The 21,199-nt window shown below is 48.7% G+C and overlaps 1 protein-coding gene and 1 long non-coding RNA gene across 2 annotated transcripts in view; one reads left to right on the top strand and one right to left on the bottom strand.

Moving 5' to 3' along the window:
* Nucleotides 1–21,199, top strand: part of cv-c (RhoGTPase activating protein) — a 451,349-nt gene that overhangs the window by 58,141 nt on the left and 372,009 nt on the right. The gene's annotated exons all lie outside the window — the stretch shown is intronic.
* Nucleotides 1,014–3,707, bottom strand: LOC146191216 (uncharacterized). The gene is made up of 5 exons (XR_014706617.1): nt 3,559–3,707; nt 3,234–3,377; nt 2,936–3,085; nt 2,662–2,795; nt 1,014–1,540 (listed from the first exon to the last, which is right to left on the bottom strand). It is a non-coding gene; the product is annotated as an uncharacterized LOC146191216 (long non-coding RNA).

The following is a 21,199-nucleotide window of genomic DNA, read 5'->3' as shown; positions in this document are numbered from 1 at the left end:
GAATTCTTGGATGCGGGGAATGCACTACCCGCGAGAACCGGACAAGTTCTTCAAAGACGATAACCACCACAATGCACGGTGGCCAGTGACGACCCTAAAATGACGGTCGTACAAATGGGCGTTACGGATGGAGGCGAAATCTCTGAACGACACAGACAACGGTGAGACATTCTCGCTCTGTGATAGTGTATACACCTGTGTGTACAGTTGGACTGAGCGAACGGCTTGTATTTGGAGCAATCTCTTTGTAGCGGAGTCTTGTCGCTGCAAAAGAACAGCGTCAATGTCACGTCCACTGGTGTTAGTGTGCAAAAAGATAAGGGCGTGGCCATCAAAATGGCAGAGTAATGTCAGGAGGCGGATCCTATACTCTGTTCTCGCATCTACTCCGCGGCCCTCCATTGAAGTTCCGTTCCGGTTGGATCCAGGCTGGCCCATCTTTAGTCATGGAGCACGTCGCTTCGCTTCTCCCTGCATCATGTGCCGTTGCAGCATCTGCCGTCACTGACCTGCCTCCTCCGAGCTCCAATGATTCTCTGGTATCCTGTCGATACCTGCAGTCCTTGTCTCTTCAGCGTCAAGCCAGTCTGTTTTGACCGTCGGCTCCCGCCAGAGTACTCTCTTGATTTCACGGGTTTTCCAGGTAATGAGGTGGGCGACTATAGGCAGTTGGCGGAGTGGACGCTTCTATGAAATCGCTCCATTCGCTGCACCAAAACGCCTAGCATTCCTTGCCGCTCTTTAGACGTCCATTTGCGCACCCTGACCCCACGTTTTTCGCATGGCGCTTTTCATGTTTTCTTGCCTCTACCCCACACATGCTCCAGTTCCTCTGAGGTGCGTGATCTGATCAAAGGATAGCTTGTCTCCGTCGCTCGTCCCATGCCCTGGAGGGACGCCTTCCTCTCCCCAAGCAAAAAAAAGTGTGTGGCAAAAGATAGGGCCGACCTTTCTCGCCGACCAAAAAGTGGCCGGCCGACCTTCGGCAACCGAATGAGGGCCGGCGTCGGGGATTGACACTGACCTAACGTTGGCCGATTTTAGGCAATCGACTACGGCCCAACCTTTTGGCCCGACGTGACCGACCACCTGCCGCACGTGGGCCTGCCGTCTGCCAGCGTTACTGAATGGTCGGCCGCTCGTCTGCCCTAGCATTTTGCTGACGAAAGACCATACGTCGGCCGGTTGCTTCCCGACGCCGGTTAGTGGCCGGCATCGCCCCTCGTGCAGGTATCATGCCATGCATTTAATATATCGTGGGCCATGCATATATAACGGGGTAGCACATACAAATGCATCAAGAAAAGCAGTAGCTTTTCTGATGCCATGAAGAAACAAAAGCTGCAGTATTTGGTGAAAAATTTATTTGTCAACAGCGTTCAGAAAAAGCTCGCGATTTGCTTTTTAATAAGCGTGGATATATGACTGCGCGTGTGCCACATATGGAAGATGGGCTTGAGGCTTGGTCTCCTTTTGGCAGCCTGTCGATCACTTGATGTCTGCGACTGGTCGGATCTGCGGCAGGTTCCATCTTGGTCAGCTGTACGAAGACAAGTGTTTTAATGAAATATTTCCTTTTCGCCTAGACTTTTACATTGCAGGCAAATATAGGGTGAAAGGTAGAAAAAATAATGTCTGCTCACTGCCACCAACTGCACTATCACATCAATATATTTTATGCGCTTGACTTCATGCGACCCTATTGAAAACGCATTAGCGCAAAGCCGCAATAGGTAATCAGGATCCGTGAATCCGCGAGAAAGGCGCGATCACTTCGTTTTGCTGGAGTCATGATGTTGCAATTTGAAACCGTAGCGCAGTCAAACCTTATCCTCCCGAAGCGCGTTCTTGAATGCTAATGCTGCAATTTAATAATTCTAGCAAAACCAAGTGTCCGCGCTTGTCATAGAGCGCGTATGAGGGATTCCAACGCGGCTGAACAAACAGTTTCCGCGATATTTACATGAAACCTACAATAAGTTTATTCCGTAGAATACAGCTTAATTTTCTCAAACTAGATGGAACTTTTACAGCAAAAGCGACCGGATATTTAACGATAAGTCATCTGATTTATTTTCGTTATTTAACAACCGAGCATTATTTTAAAAATTCGGCTATTTAGACAGCCCAACTCTTAGAAGCTTATAGAACCCGCTGTAAATTTTTAAAGCTTGAAACAGGTTAGCTGAACACCTCATGAGCATGTAAGCACCAGGAAATAATCCGCACGATGAAAATACAACTGCTTGCCCAGAAAGCAAGCGCACAGAGCAAAATCAATGTGAAACGGCTCAGATCTGTGTGCATCACATATATAATTCCAAAATCCACAAAATGAACGCACTGGCTCACTTACCTTGCCAGCATACCGCATCACTGATCAGTCATCAATTTTCACGTATAGACATCATTACAGCAGCAAAAAAAAAAAAAATAATAATAATAATAATAATAATAAACACGGCATAAACATTGTACTCAGTCCTGGCACGAGCTTGCTTGGCAGCAGCGATGATGCTTGTACAGCTTCTGATCGCTCCTATGGCGAGGGGTGCTGCAATATTTATATCAGTGATAGCATTTGACATTTAACTGGGTTGCATGCGTCCCATCGATGTGAGTCGGATAATCGAATTTTTCAAACAAAATCAGCGCTAATACCTGTCCGGCAAGTGCACCGCCATAAAGAAGTGAAAGGCCAGCGTTTTAGTGTAGAGGAGACCAAGGACTTCGGGCTTCGGCGAAACGAGCTTCCACTGTCGCAGCCAGTTTCCAGATCAGCTGATATCGCCTCCCTGCACGATCAGCGCAAGGCGCGCATACCAATTACAAAATATGCATTTACAGTAACAAGATGCGCATAAGTCTCAAAACAATACATAATTAGTTGCAGTTCATTATCGTATAGAAGAAAATCAGCGCTAATTTGACTTACCTGATGGGTATACATGTCAGTGCATGCACTTCGATATGAAGAAGTGAAAGACGGGCGTTTTGGGGCAGAGGAGATCGGACCTCGGACTGCAGCGAAAAGAGCTAATTCCACCGCCACAGCATCGTTTCCAAGTCGGCTCAGCACGTCTTCCTGCGCAATCAGAACGAAATGCGCACACATCGATTATAAAAAAAAAAAAAAAATGCACGTAGTAACAAGATGCGCATATATATACGCGCTCCAGAAACAGTTGCAGTATATTGTCGTATCGAACAAAATATGTGCTAATTGGACTTACCTGATCGGTATAGTGAGTGTCCCTCCATGTTAAAAGGCGAGCATTTTGGGGCAGGAGATACCGAAGGACCCAGACTGCAAAATGAGCCAATTCTGCCACCGCAGCCAGCCGCAGCCTTGTTTCCAAACGGCTCAGCAAGTCTTCCTGCGCGATCAGCGCCCACACCAATTATATATATATATATATATATATATATATGAAGAAAGATGCAAGGGGTATATAACAAGACGAACATATGCTCCAAAACAATACATTATTATGTTCAGTATAATATCGAATCTAGCAAAAAGCTCCTCTGATCAAGACCGAAAGATCATGTACTTACGCATGTTTTGGTGAACTTCGGCACGAAGAATCTGTACAAGCGGCTGCAATCATCAGCTGCATATATGGGCTGTTCTTTTCAAACGCTGACTGCACCAGGAGGTTGAGACAGATTGAATTTGCGCGAAATAAAAGCGGACGATAAGATTAGGCAGTACGGATCGCGCCCACACGGAGGCTGGCCGTCGACTGAGTGACGCCGCGCATCTTAGCTCGCGCGGGATGTGTTTTCCCGCCATTTGGACATGTGACCTCAAGAAGGGAGGAGGGGGGGAGAGAAGCTGCAAAAAGCAGCGAGAATCTCCCTGTGTGCGGTGCATGCAATTCTTTTTTTTTTTTTTTTTTTCGCGCTATCTCTCTCTGCTTCGGCATTCCTGCCGCCCCCCGCGGTAGGGTGCCTCGATGCCTTTCGCCTCCCCGTGGTTCTTTCCGCTTTGCCGCAAGGAAAAGAGATGGACCGATGGGGGGCAGCAGGTCCCGCGCAGCGAGAAGCAGTTTTCTTTCTTTTTCACGTACTCCCCCTCCCCCCCCCCCCCCCCCCTCCCTCGTCGTTCGAGAAGCGTCGAGGTAGTTTCTTTTCTTTTTTCTACGGCTTCTGTAGAGCCTTCGTCTTGATACCAGCGGCTGTAGTTCTTTGCATGAAAAAAATATGGCTTGGAGTGAATGTATGTAATGTTCTTTTAACCGAATATCTTCCACATAAACCAAGTGTGGGGCAGTAGAACACCTGCAGCTTCATTTAGCCAAAATAGCAAGACCTGGCTACGTATATAGTGTTCAGCAACTTTATCGGAACCGTCTCGGAAACTTTTCCAAGACGGTTAAGTTGCAGAACACTGTATATTATGAGTGCTTTTGCAGAGATTACATAGTCCATGCGGATTTATACTTCCCAAAGCAGTACGTGGGTTATTTAGAGTCCCTCGGGCTGTCATATTAATCGCAAACCACATTTCCGTTTTCGCGTTTGGTTTCCATCATAATGCGGCTTCTGCAGCTCGACTAAAGCCCGTGACTACGAGCTCAAGCTGGTAAATAACGATTGAACCACATAGTAACTGCTGCAAGTTTCTGACAAAAATATATTTTGTCCATTTGTTCTAGGGATGCATGAAAATCAGTAGAAGGTCGCAGGCCAAAGTGCACCGGATCCGGATGAAAGCTCATAAAAGCTCACCGCCTCTTTTCTTGACCCCGTACGAAATGTAAACTCACGGAGGCTGCGAAACGAATTTAAGGGCGTTTAGGATTGATAGGTTTCGAGGGCACTGGCAAAAGTAATTGACGGTTAACATATAAACCTTAAAGGCACGTGATCTCTTCGGTTTACCGTGGGTTTGCTTAGAGTTATGTTATAGGTTAACTTTATGATGAGGTTGTTTAAATTCAGAGGTTACCATTTAACCATAAAAAAAAAATGGACAATTACATTCGTAGGTTCATAGCAGTTACCGCGCAAATCTTAGGCACTTAATACTAAGTATGCTTCAAACAGACAATCAGCGCCTACCAGTTCACAAATTCAAGCGTAAGTTCATGACAACTCGCGATCAACTACAGAGTGTACCATACCCGCCGCGGCTCAATTAGCGCGCGGTTAAAGCGTTATTTCAAAATATGTATAAATAACAGTTAATTTCACCTTCTGTTGCGCAATGTATATTTCTATCAGCAGGCTCAAATGATATAGTGTCAATATATATCATGCACGCGGTATAACTCAATGTTGCATAAAAATAGCTGTTTCAATGATACGAATTTTCCACTTTTCTCCTGCTAAGCCGACTGCCTCATGGAATGTAGAGGGGAAACCTGCGGTATTGCAGGAGACTTTACTTTGATATGGACAATGTTATTTAATGATATATTATAGCAGCAGTGAATACGCGGCTGGGGAAAAGGGGATTCGAGGAACTTTATATATATTCTGGCATTTCATACCATATTTCTGCGTGTGAGGCTGACGTTGAAGAATTTAACAATGTAGACCGCCACTGGTGCAGGAGCCGATCGATCCTCGTCATGTTGCGCGGGATTCTCAAAACGCAATCCCTTTGAATTTTCTCAAAAGAACCAAAGGTTACTTTTTGCACAATGCTTGTGTTCGCAGGAAGTTACGTTCGACAGGCGAATCGTCCGGGCGATCGGCTCTTTGCGTGCCTTTCATTTTTATTTGAAAACTATCAGGACCACATTTGTGTTCTGGATAAACACAGTCGGCCTCGGCATATTGATATATCAGGAATAAAGCTTTCCTAATCCCCGTGTTTTAGCTGAGGCGGGCAAATATTTGTCCCAAGCTGTTCCATTTACCCTCATGTCGGCAATATACCCGAGTTTCGTCTATCGAGAGTGCAGCATATATGTATATATGCGAAGCGTTACAGCTCATTTGGTCCAAAAGCCACCTCGCTAACCCGGTTTTCGCTTGAGTATCGTCGAGTTTTGTCTGAAATATTCGGAATGTGGTAGTAAATATGCACATGCGGTCCAAGTTCCCACCGGGATCTGTGACAGATGCTGCGCCTTTACTTTCCTATAACCAATTTGCAATTAACTGCGGTTGTCCACCGAAATAGAGAGATAGAGAGAAGAATGAGAAGGCGTTGTATCCCGTCAAACGTTAAGGGGAAGCTTGAGCGTCCCCCTAATTTTTATTTCCTTCTTTCAATTATTATTAACTATTCCATCGTACCACTGTGTAAGGTCGTGGAACAATTTACTCTGTGCGACTGCAGACGTGCGTAAGTGCGTGCGTGCGTACGTGCATGAGTCACAATAGTCACACTAGGGATAGATATTAACTCAATAATCTCGGACATCTTGTTCATCCTAAAGTTATAGCTAATTAACGTATGCGCGATACTTCTGATAAAGCCTAGTGCACACAGGTGCCAACTTTCCCACATCTGTGTTCCTTGATTGTTTATTGATCCAGCCTCCCAATGATACGACCCTGCATGGCTTAGCACGTGTTTTCTTGTGTATTCCTCTTGCAAAGTCAATCTACTTTGATTATATTTTCACTATAGCTAGGTGGTGGCGCCTATTTGGGTTCCGCCTTGTCTTCATTATGCCCTTTGTTGTGCGCTATTGAGTATCCGAGTTAGTGGATCACATAGGTTACGTTGGGCGGCCTTAACTTTTATACTGGCTTGGAAGTAGAAGGCAGATGTTTGTAGTGCATGGTCAGGGGAAGCAGGCGCACGTGTTCGCATAGTTAGAGGAGATGTTCGTAGACGGAGCATGGATAGCCATAGCAGTATCTAATCTCTGCGAAGCGCTCTGCTATTCTGCGCCCCTACACATATGTGCCAAAGGTATGCGAAGTGGGAGACGCCTGTTGCACCCAATCTCCCGCATGCTGTAAGAGACTTTCGGTGGCGCACTGAGTGTGGCGTATTCGATCCCCACCAAATTAAGACAGGCTTTACAGCTGGCATATTGATCCGCACTGTATCAACTTTGGTCAGGTCGAGTCTCATACACGTGTCCTTAAGGAGTGCGTCGCAGCTTAAACATTCCGCTGCCTAGCGCCGTGAGCTTTTTCGTCGCACAGTGGAAGGCCGAGCGAAGCGTTCGAACAACGTGTAGTGAAGTCCGTGGGATTGATCATTTGGCAGAATAGGAACGCGGTCGATCGTATTCTTTCGGTGACCCCGTTGTCTACTGTTCCCCATGCTAGTGCGTCTCACCTAGATATAGCCAGCTGTTAGTTCTTGGAGAGCAAAGCTTTATCCGGAGGTTGTTGACGCGGCACATCCACCTCAGGAAGGTCACTTGTACATCGAAGTGATTTGAACTGGGTTCTTGTCTTGAAAGACGCAAGCCTGCGGCTCACGCATATATGTGTGAGCACAAAGGATCGAGCAATCGACTGTCTGGAAATTTGTTAGGGGGTCAGAGCTCCCGAAGGAGTCCTGTTGCAGCTGCGCATTATTGATATACAACGTGTGACCAGAAACTCACTGCATTATATATTTCTTGCCGCTACCTTATATGTTCGGTACTGTTTGCTGTTTTACTGAAACATTATTTATTGTCCCAGTGTGCTTTGCTATTTCCATGTTTATCAATAAGATTTCTTTGGTTCCCTGCTATAAATGGTTGAAGTTCACGCCTATGACGTCATGATCGTTTCTACTCTCTTATCCCGGTACTTTTCAAGCAGAAGTCTTAAGTTTCTGGACCTATGCAGCATTCCTTCCATATGCAGGGCTATTCTACAAGCGATCTCTCGGCTTAGTACGTACGACAGATAATTCGCTTTAATCCCTTCCGATACATGTTCACGCCTTAAAACTAAAAGTTCTCCATATTATTAGTCTGAAGCCACAACAAAAACCCGAAATTGCGGCAGCTGCTTCAGGAAAAAATTCTTTTCAATTAGCTTCTTTTATTGCGCGTACCTCGTGTAGCTCTCAATAAATATTATTAATTTTCAATCACTCTGTATAACATAGGGGTCTCAAACTCATATTGATATGCAGGATGCGTTGAGAAAATATGTCTCTCGCGGACCAGGAGTGGACAGTAACAAGCAAGAAAATATAGAAGCCATAATTCAAAACAATCTGTAAAACAAAAGCGAAATACTAATAAAATAAATAAAAATCAACTGTATCGTTCCTATGAAACCACACTCCCATTATTGAGCAAAAAGAAAAAAGGAAAAAACAAACAAACAGAAAAACAGAAAAAGCGGAGCATCTTCGATTTTTTTTTTGTCCAAACGCGCCGGAGGAGCGCGTTACTTCAGGATGGCTTGGCGGAGTTACTGAAAGGATACAGCGGTTGAAAACTATTACAGTCACTTGTCCTGACAATATATAAATGCGAATGAAAAAGAGGTCTGGTTGTCCAGCGCCTAGTTATTGAAGGTAACAAAGTTGACTGTCTTGTAATTTTAACTAATAACGCGCAACTTTGGAAAACGCGCTTGCATTTCCAACATTTCGTTCGCACGTACAGCGTCCTCGCGCGCTCGAGATCGTCTCTTGGTCGCGCTCTACACTTCTGCAACAAACTTGAAAGCACGCACGCACCCACGAGCACAAGCTGCCGAGTCTTCCAAGAACTGTTGACAAGAAGCGGGGGAGGAGAGGGGGTTAGTTTCCGGTGTAGAATCGGACCGCTCGCTGCGAAAATGCGCCCCTCAGACTTCCGAAAAAAAAAAAAATGAAAAGAGCCGCCTGTCCCACCCCGGCAGGTCGTAAAAGAGGATGAATGGGCCACACGCAAAGAAACAAAACCAAATGACAAGGACGCTGGCCTGTTTTCTCGCGGCTCTTAGCTTTACCAGACTGTTTTGAGAAAAACAGTATGCGATTAATAACCTGGACAATAATCATTTTCCTTCGTTTTTTTTTTCTTCATGTATTTGATCGTAAGACAACTTTGTTCGAAAAGAGCTCCTTCAAAAATAGTATACAAATACCACAAAACTGCATGCTCTCTTCAAAGTCGGCGTGTATACATTTCTTCTCTCGCCCAGTCAGGAACGCTCGCCACCAACTTTCGAGCTGCGGGGGTGACACAGTTGCCCCGCCCTTCCCATTTCCCCCCTCTTTTCCGCCCTTCCTTCGAAACGTCCGAGCTTGAGGTCGGTTTTGTTTCGTCCGAGTCTCCCTCCGTGTACGCATTTCTCTTCTCCTGCTGCGAAGTAGTGTTTTTAGAATTTGTCTCTGCTTGCCTGCTGGAGCGTTCGCCGCGGCCAAGGCTTGCCAGTGCCCTACGCATAATTTCTGCCCCCCGTGTGCTTTTTCTCTTCTGTCCGCTTCTTTTATTTTACACAATAGCCTTCTCCTCCCTTACAATGCGAAGTTGCGTCTACTCAAGTGCCCAGCTGCCATATAGCGAATTTCAGTGAGTGATACGGGCTAAATGGGGTGTACGGGAGCTTGTGCGCCAAAAATATAACTGATGTTACATCACCTACAGCTGCGCTTCGTAATAAGCAAACAGTATAATGTATAATGACATGATCTACACATGAAATCGCGGTCACCTTGTGGCGTGCTGTTTATCAGAACTCGGTAAATAATTTTACTAACAGCTATAAGGTTCACTAAAAATGTGAGCGACAAGTTAAACAAACAATAGCATTAATTAATGTAACAAAACATTTACACTAAATAGCATGTATCATTTTGTTCCATACTAAGCGCAAATTACATAACATCGCGAAAAACCAAAGCCAAGTAACAGGCAAATTTAAAAAAAAAAAGTAGCAGTCGTGCTCTTCATAACCTTTTTTCAATGTACCGCCTCAACAGTCGGGCCGACGCATTGCCGCACTCTTGCCATTAACCTGGCGCCGTGCCCGGCATTTAGTCCGGCCAAAAAGTCGGGCCAAAGCCCGCTGCGAACTACTTGCCGAAATGGCTAGCGGCCACCTCCGGGCCGACCGCTTGCCGTGGTTTACTAGCCGACTAAGTAGGCTCCCGACCATTTTCCGAACGTCGGCCACACGTAAATGGTCGGCCAAGGATGCTTGGGCTCGTCACGCACCGACGCTTGATGAGGTTGCAGCGAATTCCCAATGCGGCCCATCCTCCTTCGTTCCAGTGCACTGTGCAGCACAGCCTGTCATTGTTAATTTGGTCGGCGGGTCTTGCGGGATCACGAGATCACATGACATGGACCACCTGGGGATCTTTAACGTGCGTTGACATCGTCCGTGTGCTGTGCGATGTCAACGCACGTTAAAGATCCCCAGGTGGTCCAAATTACTCCGTAGCCCTCCACTACGGCTCCTCTTTCTCTCTATCCACTTTCTCTCCCACCTTCCTCCCTTCCCTTACGGCGCGGTTCAGGTGTCCACAGCTACAAGTGTGACAGATACTGCGCCTTTCCCTTCCTGTGAACCAATCAATCAATCAATCAATCAATCAATCAATCAATCAATCAAATTGGCTTGAGCTTGAAATGTTAATCGAACCACCCTTCATTCGTGCCCTTTGGATCCCGATTCAAAAGCGCTGCTCTTAGACACGCTTGAACTTTCGGCTTGGTTAAAGCGGGGCTTTAATCTGTCGATTCGTCTTTCGCGTAATATGGTTGCGTACGACTGTATGCTGAAGAGTATGCACGAGATAAGATCGCACAAATTAAGGGATTAGTGATTATGGGAGCAGCAAAGTAGACGGACTCTATTTTTGCTGTCGGGTCATGATACACCGTTAAAGTAGGTAGTGTCCCCCCCCCATTTCGTTTTCACGTCTCTCATCCTCTTCTTCCTTTTTCTCTTTCTTTTCACGGAATCATCATCCAAGTCGATCTTAACATCTAACGGGAACCTTATGGTGTACAACAACAACCTGTTCGTTCCCTGCTGGGTATAAAACAAATATAGTAATCTGAGGGCGTTTCCAAACACGCGAAATTCCCTTCTTATGTAGCTATAGTGATCTCCAGAGATCGAATCGTGTTCTCTTCTGCGCCTTTTCGCATGTCTCTGGTATTTCTTCCCTGCGTCTTCGCTCGCTGGTTCGACGGCGACGATGAGGGCAACACGCCAGACCCATTCGGTTCGTCATTCACAAAGTCACTGCTCTCGCGGCAGCTGTCGACGATTGAAAAGAAACTTCGAGTGCTCGCAGGTCGACCTGTTCGACGGCACCCAGCGTGCATCGCTCGTGCGTGGAACGGAACCCTCACTGTGGCCCTGCCCTTGCGCAAACTCTGCACGCATCGTGGTCCCCCGCGAGTTTCGACGAATTCGTCCGGGTCCGCTCACCTCCGCCCCGGGAGATGGCATTGGCAAGAGTGTAGTGTCTGGCCTTCTTGAGAGCCCGCTCTCCAAAATCCCTCCCTCCCCCAGTCGTATCTGGTCGCTTCCGGAGAGAGCGCAATTCACTACCTTTTGTGCCACTTTTGTTTTCTTGTCCCTTGCCGTTAGCTTGTATATTTCCCTGCGTTCTTTATCTTCATTCCAAGCCCCTCCATAGCCGTGGGCGCACGTCCGGCCACCGTGAGCATGATTCAGTATTAGCTTTTTGTACCTGTGCGGCCAGCATGGGCCTCTATACATTATCGTGAATCACGGGTAGCGTGGTGTCGGAGTGGGGAAGCGCAGTCAAATTGACGATGGGAGACGTAATTATGAAGAATAAAGGAAAAGAGCTTTATACATCTATTTACAACATGAACAAAGAGCACTCGGAGAGCAGGACGGCAGCCTGCCTCCGTCGACAGCTTCTCGAGCAAGTCTCTCGTCGCTTCTCAACCTTTTCGTCCAGAAACATCCCCGCATTCCTTCTCCTTTGGCCCCGCCCACACAGTCACATTCCACTGTCAGGCCGCAGGTGGTCAGGGTGCAGCTGCAGGTCTCAAGGTCGTAAGAATGGAGCCGCAGATCCCGGGACCCATCTTGACGCCGATGGTAACAAGCTGCGCACACTGAGGCAGTCAGGCTGGTTTCCTCTCCCCCGCTTGCCGAGGTCGCGTTCCTCCCGAAACGCAAATGCAGGGGGAGAAGAACAAAGGCCATCCCGCGACACGGCGGCGCCACACAGCCCGGTGACGCGGTGAAGCTTGGTCGGCCCAAGTGCCGAGGGCTTTAGCCTGCCTGGCACAACAGCACCCCCGCCGCCAGACAATGCGCCGGACGATGACCTGCTCACACGCAGCTCAGCTGGTTAGGCGCGCCAAGAAAATCCTCTCCCTTGCAGGATTCCGCTCCCGTAACGCCGATGAAGTGCAGCCACTGGTCACCAACGGGAGATGTCCGTTCGGCCTCCGAATTTTCTTTGAGGCTAGCTTGACGGGACAACAGGCCTCAAGCCACACTCAACGAGAACAAGTGCCATTCAAATACCACTCATCCCGCCAGACCAAGATATTAAAAACTGCAGGTGTAACAAAAATCCGCGTACATCTGATATCAAAATAAAATTTTGCAAACAAACACAAGGTGCACACCAAGTAAGAAGTTTTGGTCAAGACCCTTCTAGGGCGTTTGACCACGCTCGTAATTCACTAAGAGCCAAGAATGCGCCGCTTTCTGCATCTCGGAAGGTATCGGGTAAGGGAGGGACGACCGATATTGCCGAAGCAGGGTTTGAATTTGGCCCCAATAATACCCCGAATAAACCAATATACCGTCAAGACGCGCCATTCTGTCTCCTTGGCCAAAATGAAATACACTGGGTTTATGCGGTTCACCCACTAAAGTCACTAAAAGAATAAAATGCATAACGATCACCTCAACTTGAGGAAATAACTAACATTGACGCTCTAAAGCAATGCGAAAGAAAATAAAGCAGCCTTTCGATGAGGCGCTTTTCACAAAACATACTATGGGTCGCCGCCTTTCGAACACGCGAGCCGCATCGTCCTTTGGCTCCCGTGGTTCGTTAGATTTTGGTGACTCCGGTTCGTCTTCCATATCTGTGCGCTTCTGACCCGCATCCTCTTTCCGGTAATTTCTGCCTGGTAGCGGTAATCTTTGCTTGGGTACATTCTTTGAAAGGAAATCTTTTCCTGACAGCTCACTACAAGCTACCTTGCTCTGCAGATTCCTACGAACGTAGTACTCCTCAGCGAGCTGCGCTGCTTTGTCCAGGCTGGTTTCCGTGAGCCTGTCCAGCAACCATAACCTCAGATCTTCTGGGATCACGCTGTAATATTGTTCCAACGCAATGCACTCTACAACCTTGTCGTGATTGTTATACACCTCAGCACTCTTGAGCCACTCCGTTAAGTTGGCTTTGAGCCTGTACGCGAAGTCCGTGTGGGACTCTTCACTTTTCTTACCCTGGCGGAATCGCTGCCGAAATGCTTCAGCAGAGAGCCGGTATTTACGAAGCAGCGCACTCTTTACTTTGTCATAGTCGTCGCAATCACTGTCTGAGAGACGCGCTACGACTTCAGCTGCCTCGCCGGGAAGGAAAGGAAGCAACCTCTCTGCCCAAGCACACTTATCGATATGCGACCTTCCGCATGCACGCTCGAAATTTACAAGGAAAAGTGCGATATCGTCCCCTATTCTGTACATTGGGACAGAATCCTTCAGTGTGTGTCTCTCCTGTTCTCCGGCCAAGGATACAGGGCTGGAACGCGCCGTGTCCGTATGGCTTGAAGCGTTTTCAAGCTCCTTCATTTTGAGAGCATGCTCACGGGCCTCTCGTTTTTCCTGTGCCTCGCGCTGCTCTTGTCTTCTCTGCTCCTCGCGGAGCTCTTGCTTTTCCCGCTCCTTTTCCTCTCGGCGTTCTACAATTGTTCCCCAAGCCTCTCCGGCCTCCTCAATCGTCACTGCCTCCCGACTCATAACCTCCAAAATGTCTTTCTTCCGTTTTGCAGAACACAGCGAAATTCCCAACTCGTCGCAAATTTCGAGCAACTCCTGCACCTTGAACTTCTCCATCGTGGTCTTACACCCTGTGTTGTCAAACCACCTATGCACTTTGGCGAAAACACAACAAACTCAAAATCCCCTGAAACTCATTTTCCCGAAAATCACAATCCCTCCTAACGATTTACTTTGCTAGGGAGGTCTGGCGAAATGCGAGGTGAATCTCAGGCACTCACCCTGTCGAAGTAGCTAGTGGCCGTCAGTCCCGTTGCTGCCGAGGTCCTTTGGAGCCGTTGACTGAGTTGTTCATCCCTAGCTGCCATCCAGTTATCGTGAATCACGGGTAGCGTGGTGTCGGAGTGGGGAAGCGCAGTCAAATTGACGATGGGAGACGTAATTATGAAGAATAAAGGAAAAGAGCTTTATACATCTATTTACAACATGAACAAAGAGCACTCGGAGAGCAGGACGGCAGCCTGCCTCCGTCGACAGCTTCTCGAGCAAGTCTCTCGTCGCTTCTCAACCTTTTCGTCCAGAAACATCCCCGCATTCCTTCTCCTTTGGCCCCGCCCACACAGTCACATTCCACTGTCAGGCCGCAGGTGGTCAGGGTGCAGCTGCAGGTCTCAAGGTCGTAAGAATGGAGCCGCAGATCCCGGGACCCATCTTGACGCCGATGGTAACAAGCTGCGCACACTGAGGCAGTCAGGCTGGTTTCCTCTCCCCCGCTTGCCGAGGTCGCGTTCCTCCCGAAACGCAAATGCAGGGGGAGAAGAACAAAGGCCATCCCGCGACACGGCGGCGCCACACAGCCCGGTGACGCGGTGAAGCTTGGTCGGCCCAAGTGCCGAGGGCTTTAGCCTGCCTGGCACAACAACATATACAAACACCCGCACTGCGCGGTAGGGCTGCCCCCCCCCCCCCCCCTCCCCCGCTGTGATAGCAATGATGTGCCGGAGAGGCCGTCGCCTATTCTATATAAGCGCGGACTAAAGAGAACCCCCGCGTCCATGCAACAGCTACGACGCGCGTGGTCAGTTGGATCTACGGCAACTCCTCGCTCGCTTGCCCTCTGTACGAGTGTTCGAGCAGCATACACTGTGCTGTCAGGGTTCCTTGATGTAGACCGTGTGGGCTGAAGCTGTCTGCCGCCGAGTGGTCGTCGCCGCGGTCACTGTTCCGGTAATGCCCGCACGCGAGCTTCCTGTCCGCCGAGATTGACTTGTCAATATTGGCTGAATTTCTCGTGTAACTGTCCGCATCGCCGTCGCACACCCCCGCGATGTGCACGCCTCCGTTGTATTTCGTGCGTGCGCGCGTGCGGTAGACATGGTCGGCCCTGGTTACACGTCTCAAGATGAAGCAACGTTTTCGTGTGCGCTAATCGCGCGCCGTTGTGTCCCGTCGTGCACGCGGGCGGAGCGCCTCGTTTGCGTGTATGCACTGTTCGGATATCGGTCTGCTGCTGGCTGTCTATAGACGCTGTGGTTCGTATTTCTTTTTACCGTTTCGGCCCCGCCGTTCATGCAGTCTTTTTTTCTTTTTAAATGCAGCGCAGGGAGCGTTACTGCGCAAGAAAACCTCTCGTGCAAGTGCTTTACAAACGCCTCGCGTACACAAGAAACTCAGGCTGCCCATTCCTGTCCGTCCTGCGTGCTTTCCGGCGATTGCAGAGAATGCATCTGCAGAAAAAGCTGGAATTAAGCTTCACCCGTTCTCCGTTCAGTCGATGGGGGAGTCATTTATTGCTTTGAGCGAGTTGCAGCGAAACGGTACGTGTTGGATCGGGTTCTCTGAGCCCCGAGATACGCGGCCCCCTCTTTCTTTCCTTTCTTTCATTCTTTACTCCATTCCGGGACAGAGCGATTGAGGATCCACGGAGAAATGATGCGGTTGTTACCGCACTCTTTCCTTTTCTCAAAAACCCATTGTATTTCACTCCTACTTTCCTCAATTCCCCTAGCGCGGTTCAGGTGTCCACAGAAACAAGTGCGACAGATACTGCGTCTTTCCGTTCCTGTGAACCAACCAATTATTATTATTATTGGTCATGACGGTCGTCGGATGGCCAGTTAAGTTGCAAAATTTACTTCATGTTCTCTTTCCACCAAAGCATTTGCCCCGTTACCTATTGCAAAGCGGCTGGAGAGCCCTTCAAGATCACTGCACATGTGTCTAATATATCGTGACGTCGCTAACGCTGGTGTAGTGACGTGTACCCTGCAAAGGACCCTTAAAGAAACCCTGTCGCGATGCGCACCGCGCGGTGCCGATCGTCTCTGCGACCGTGCGGTCGCATAGGTGGGCGTGGCGGCTGGAAGAGCCGCTCGGCCTTGTCGCGACTCATCGTATATATATATGCATGTAGTGCCGTGCTCTGCAGGGAACTGACACCGCCGCCTCCGCGTGGCAGAGCAGAGGGCGTGTAGTGTGCGGGGCGGCACACCCTTGGACTCGGCCGCCGTCACTCGTATTTCGCGTGGGTTCAGTGAGCGACTGCGCGCGACCGATGATTGAAGCGCCGCCGCCTCCGCAGAAGGGTTGGTTCGGCTCCTGCCGATCTTGATGTAATTTGATCGGCCATCCCCTCTACTGCGGCCACTGACAGGGAGTATAGCAGCACACCTCGCCCGCGGGTGCTTCGCTCCGGTCTGCGCCGGGGATTTTGGTGAGTGTGGGAAAGCGTCGGAAGAAAAGGGTTCGTACGTTGCACGGTGAAGCCGGCTCAAAAGAAAGAACGCAGAGCTGCAAGTCCAGTGCACGTGGTACGGTGGATTTTTCGGGTTTAATTAGACCTCAGGAGGAGTGGTGATCGTCTCCCTCTCGTTCTAGCGCTCTCTCTCTCTCTCTCTTTCTCTCTGTGTACTCTGGTCGCATCCGCGGACGCACTTTGAGAGCTCGTCTAACGCTCGAAAGTGAACGCAGGTAGTGGTTTGTGTGTTTCGGACACAGCCCTGCGTGGGTGTCGATCGAAGTTCCACATGAGTTGGAGATCGCTGAGCGTATTAAGGCGGAAGCCTTGCTTGACTATGTCGGCACCGGACGTAAGTGTCCGCAAAATGTGTTTGCCGGATGTGACGTCACCAGCTATGATCTGAAGAGTAGTGCGAAGTATACAAAGACAGTGATTAATCAATACAGTAATGTTAATTAGTCATAAGTCATGATCAGTTAATGACATTAATTAACAATCAGGGAGTATGCCACGTGACTATGAGAGTATCACGTGACAAAGTAAGGTGAAAGTCAGGTTGCATAAAAATGTCTCATTAATATGAGAGTCCATAATTCAGTCCAAAACAAATCCTGTTAACCCATTAACTTTCAAGAAAAATCGTCCTCCGCTGGGAATCGAAATCCTACTCTCCGATCACCAGCCGAGCGCGCTAACCAGTTGATTACGTCACGCCGATCATGTGAGAAACGTATTTTAATTCACCCTGTCAGCGTTTCTACCGTCTGCGTGGCAACGTAGCAGTCGCGACGACTACGGCTTCACTCCGTCTCCAGGAGGGAGCGTGAGAGAATCTCGTGATGAGGTCACAGGACATATAGTACGGTGATGCCATCCAAAAATAATACAAAATAACGTGCCTCTGCCCGTGCCACTGGGTATAACGGGCTGAGGTCACTTGACAGTCAAGTTGGATGAGAATGTCAAGTGGCTATGAAAACGCCACGCGACAGGAGCGACGCCCAATCCTACACTTGCAGGAGCACTGTAACGAACGCGAGCCAAGGTAAAAACATTAGCTGATGGTTTAACTTTGGTTAAACCTGGAGGGAAGCGAAATATTCATGTACATGGCTACGCTCATTGCCAATTAAGCTTGGATTAAACACATTTTGCATTTCTCCAAACGTAAAGTCGATTGTTTATTGGTCTCTTCGGCATGCCGCCTTTTCAGGGCATTATTCCGACGTGCCTTCTTCGAATTTCGACTCGCTACTGCAGCAGGGTGTTCGTCCTCCTCCATCTCGCGCAGTGTTGTAACCTAAGCAGGAGCCCGGGGGCTCCTATTTATGCACGTATTGCCCCTCTACTTCCACGTCACACTGACGTCACCTCACGTGACCTTGACAGTGGTCACGGGCCCTTGGTGGCTTACATGACTGCCCAAGGTCACATGGCGACCACCAGACTTAACAAAGAATTTTGACCTCTAAATATCGTGACCTTGACAGAGGTCACGAGCCACTTGGTGGCCTACGTGACTATGCCCCACAGTCACATGGCGACCACCAGGCTTAAACAGAAGTCTCCCTCAAGGTGAAAACTGTGCATACCGGACGGACCACCGCCAAAGTATACGACCACGGCGAAAGTGCGAAGTGGCTGGCGTAGCGTCCGTAGCTCTCGCTGCAATATGGACGAGTCCCGGGGCAGCAGTTCGCTGTTGAATCCCGTTTGTGCCCCGCTGCAGTGGTACTGGTTATAGGGTGCTCGACTGCTGAGCCCCAGGATACGCGGGATTGAATCCCGGTCGCGGTGGCCATATTTCGATGGAGGTGAAAAGAAGAGCGCTCGTGTGCTGTGCGATGTCGGTGCACGTTAAAGAGTTCCAGTTGGCCGAAATGTCTGGTGCTTTCCACTACGGCGTCTCTTTTAGCTTTTCTTTGGGACGTTAAACCTCAAACTAACCCCATTTGTATATTATTTTTTTTTTTAATCCTTTGGCCGGTGTTATATGCAAGCGAAAGTAGCCGATATTGGAGGATTGCAACGAAAAAACTAACTCGCAATAATAACTCGGGGGAAACAAGCTGTATTCGCAAAACCTCGTGAAATGATGGCGTTGCCGAGCGAACCGTTGCGAAAGCCAGAACACGCCTCGTGTTTCCGCCTGTTTCTTCTGTGGACGACAAACACGGCGCGCGAGGAATGGAGAAAAAACGCAGAGGCAAGGTGAGCGATAACCGGCCCCGCCTGTCTACCTCCAGCACAGCCCTGTGGAATGCGGCTGCGCTTCGACGAGTCATGACCCATCTGGCCTGCGAAAGGAAGCGCTCGTTGACGAAAGGGAAACTGTGTAGTGCTTGGTAAGAGAGCACAAAGTGGCGACGAAGTTTTTATTAGCGCGGCCAAAACTTAAGCGCTCTGTAGAACTAAACAAGAGAAAAGAAAACAAGGAAAGAAACACAAAGCCAGCATAAAGAAGGGTTTGGGGATATTCGAGAAAAAAAATAAAGAAATGAAGAACAGGTTTAAGACGAAAACCACGAGCACGTACCAAATATAGTCAAGTAAATCAGAACTTTTCCAAAAAAACCAAACAGACCGAACATATGTGTTAGAACAGAAGCATCTTAAATTTACATTCTTGTTTTGTTCGCACTAACCACCAGACGTGATGAGATATTTATATTAGGGGCATAGCCAGAAATACTTTTTGAGGGGGGAGAGGGGGGGGGGGGAAGGGTATTAGAATCCCCCCCCCCCCCTGCTCCCCTTCCGGCTACGCCCCACGGAAAACCCTTGAATCACGTGAAGTATATTTAATGAAACGGTTAAAGAGACAGCCTACTGGATCAGCTCCCAACTCGGCTTGCTATTTGGAGGTGGGACAAGGGAATATATATAACAATCAACCTTACAGTGCTCTTGAGACGTGCAACAACCTCTCATGCTGGATTTGAAACAATCGCATTACTTCTTTGTTTGGGTGACCTATTGTTGACTGATGCGCAGTTCATCAGTCACCAGTCTTTCTTATGCGCCGTGCAATTTCCCGCAAGCGGATATGGGCGGTCGCACGCGTGCAACAGGGAGGGAGTTGAGCTCCACTCTGGCGGAATGCGGGCATCGCGCGATGTCCTCGTCGCGTCACACTTTAGCCGGCAGTCGCTCTCGTTTACTCTCTCAACCTGTCACGCACAGTGTGCCAGTATGCCGGTGTGCTGCGCGGGGTGATACACTGACAGCGCAATGCCGGCCGTTTGTCACATAGATAGATTTATTGAAAGGAAAGGCAGAGAGGTTGGCCGGAATGGTTAAAATCTTGACTGCTACTCTGCACTGGGGAGGGGGAGAAAATCATGACGGGTAACGATGTGGGAGAAGGCATATGAAATACGTATCTACAGGCACAGTGACTTGCTTTACAAGCGCGGATCAACTCCGCTGGTGCACAAAAAACGGCAAAGAGCACGCACTGCCTGGACACCCTTCCCCTTGTCCTGCCAAGCGCCCAGCAGCAGTTCCTCCGATAGAGGCCTCTTGTCCAAACACTTCAAGGAAGCGGCTAACACATTATTTCACGCGCATACACTGGACACACCAGTAATATATGGTCCTCAGTCTCTGGGATGCCACAAGTTGAACATTCCGGGGAGTCCGCTTGTCTAATTAAATTCAACTACCAGCCCTTGAAAGCCACGTTTAAACGAAGTTTATGTAGCAAGTATGCATGGTGGCGTAGAATTTCACGCGGAACGTAAAATGTCAATGTTCGATTGAACATTCTTAGACGAATGTATCAGGTATCTGACTGGGCCCAGTAGGCTGCCGAGCATTCCCAGTAAGCTGCCGTAGCATTATTCGTACAAGAAGACACGTCGTATCCGCTCTTGAAAAAGGCACAGCTGTTTGGAGGCCACTGCTGAGGGCACTTTTTGCTTCAACATCGGCCTGTTCATTCCCTTGGAGCCCTCAGTGGGCAGGGACCCATTGAAACATCCTGTGGCTTTGCAGTCGGGCAGATGTAAGGAGTTCCATAATGTTTAGTAGAGGGTGGTAGGCGGTGTGGGGCAAAAAATGTTCCAAAGTCCGTGACTTATATCATTTGTGAGGTGGTTCCCTCACATATGTAGCGAATAGATTCCCGAAGGGCTACAAGTTCAACAGCGGTTCGCGTAGAATCATGTCCCGAAAGGAAATGTTTTCTGAGCGGGTATGACCACAGCTGCAACGGATGCCTGTGCTGATACAGATCCGTCGGTGTATACGTGAATATAATTAGGATATTCCGACCAGACGTGTGGCCAGATAGAGTGAGTTGTTTGAGTCCACTAAGTAGCACCATTGATTTTTTATTATTCTGGGAACACGAAGGTGCACCAAAGGTTTATCCATCACCAATGGTGGTTGGGCGGCACGATATAGAAGGGCATATCCTGTTTACTTGTAACTGATGGCAGCGGAGCGCGCTTGTGCCTTTGTCAGATGTCTTGTTTCGTCGTTAGAATGTCGGCCGCTTATCGTGTTTGCGGTCATGCAGACATATTCCGTTTCATGAAACACAATATCTGAAGCTGTGTATGAGTTTCAGTATATTTTATAGAAAAATGTTTCGCACCTTTCGTCCCACTCACCAACTCCACACCTTTATAATCTGCCCCTGGTTGTGAT

The sequence above is a fragment of the Amblyomma maculatum genome, chromosome 4 (genome assembly GCF_055883805.1).
Source record: "Amblyomma maculatum isolate TAMU_Amacu chromosome 4, ASM5588380v1, whole genome shotgun sequence".
NCBI lineage: Eukaryota > Metazoa > Arthropoda > Arachnida > Ixodida > Ixodidae > Amblyomma > Amblyomma maculatum.
Note: the sequence above shows the minus strand (reverse complement) of the source record. Positions and strands in the feature narration are given on the sequence as shown.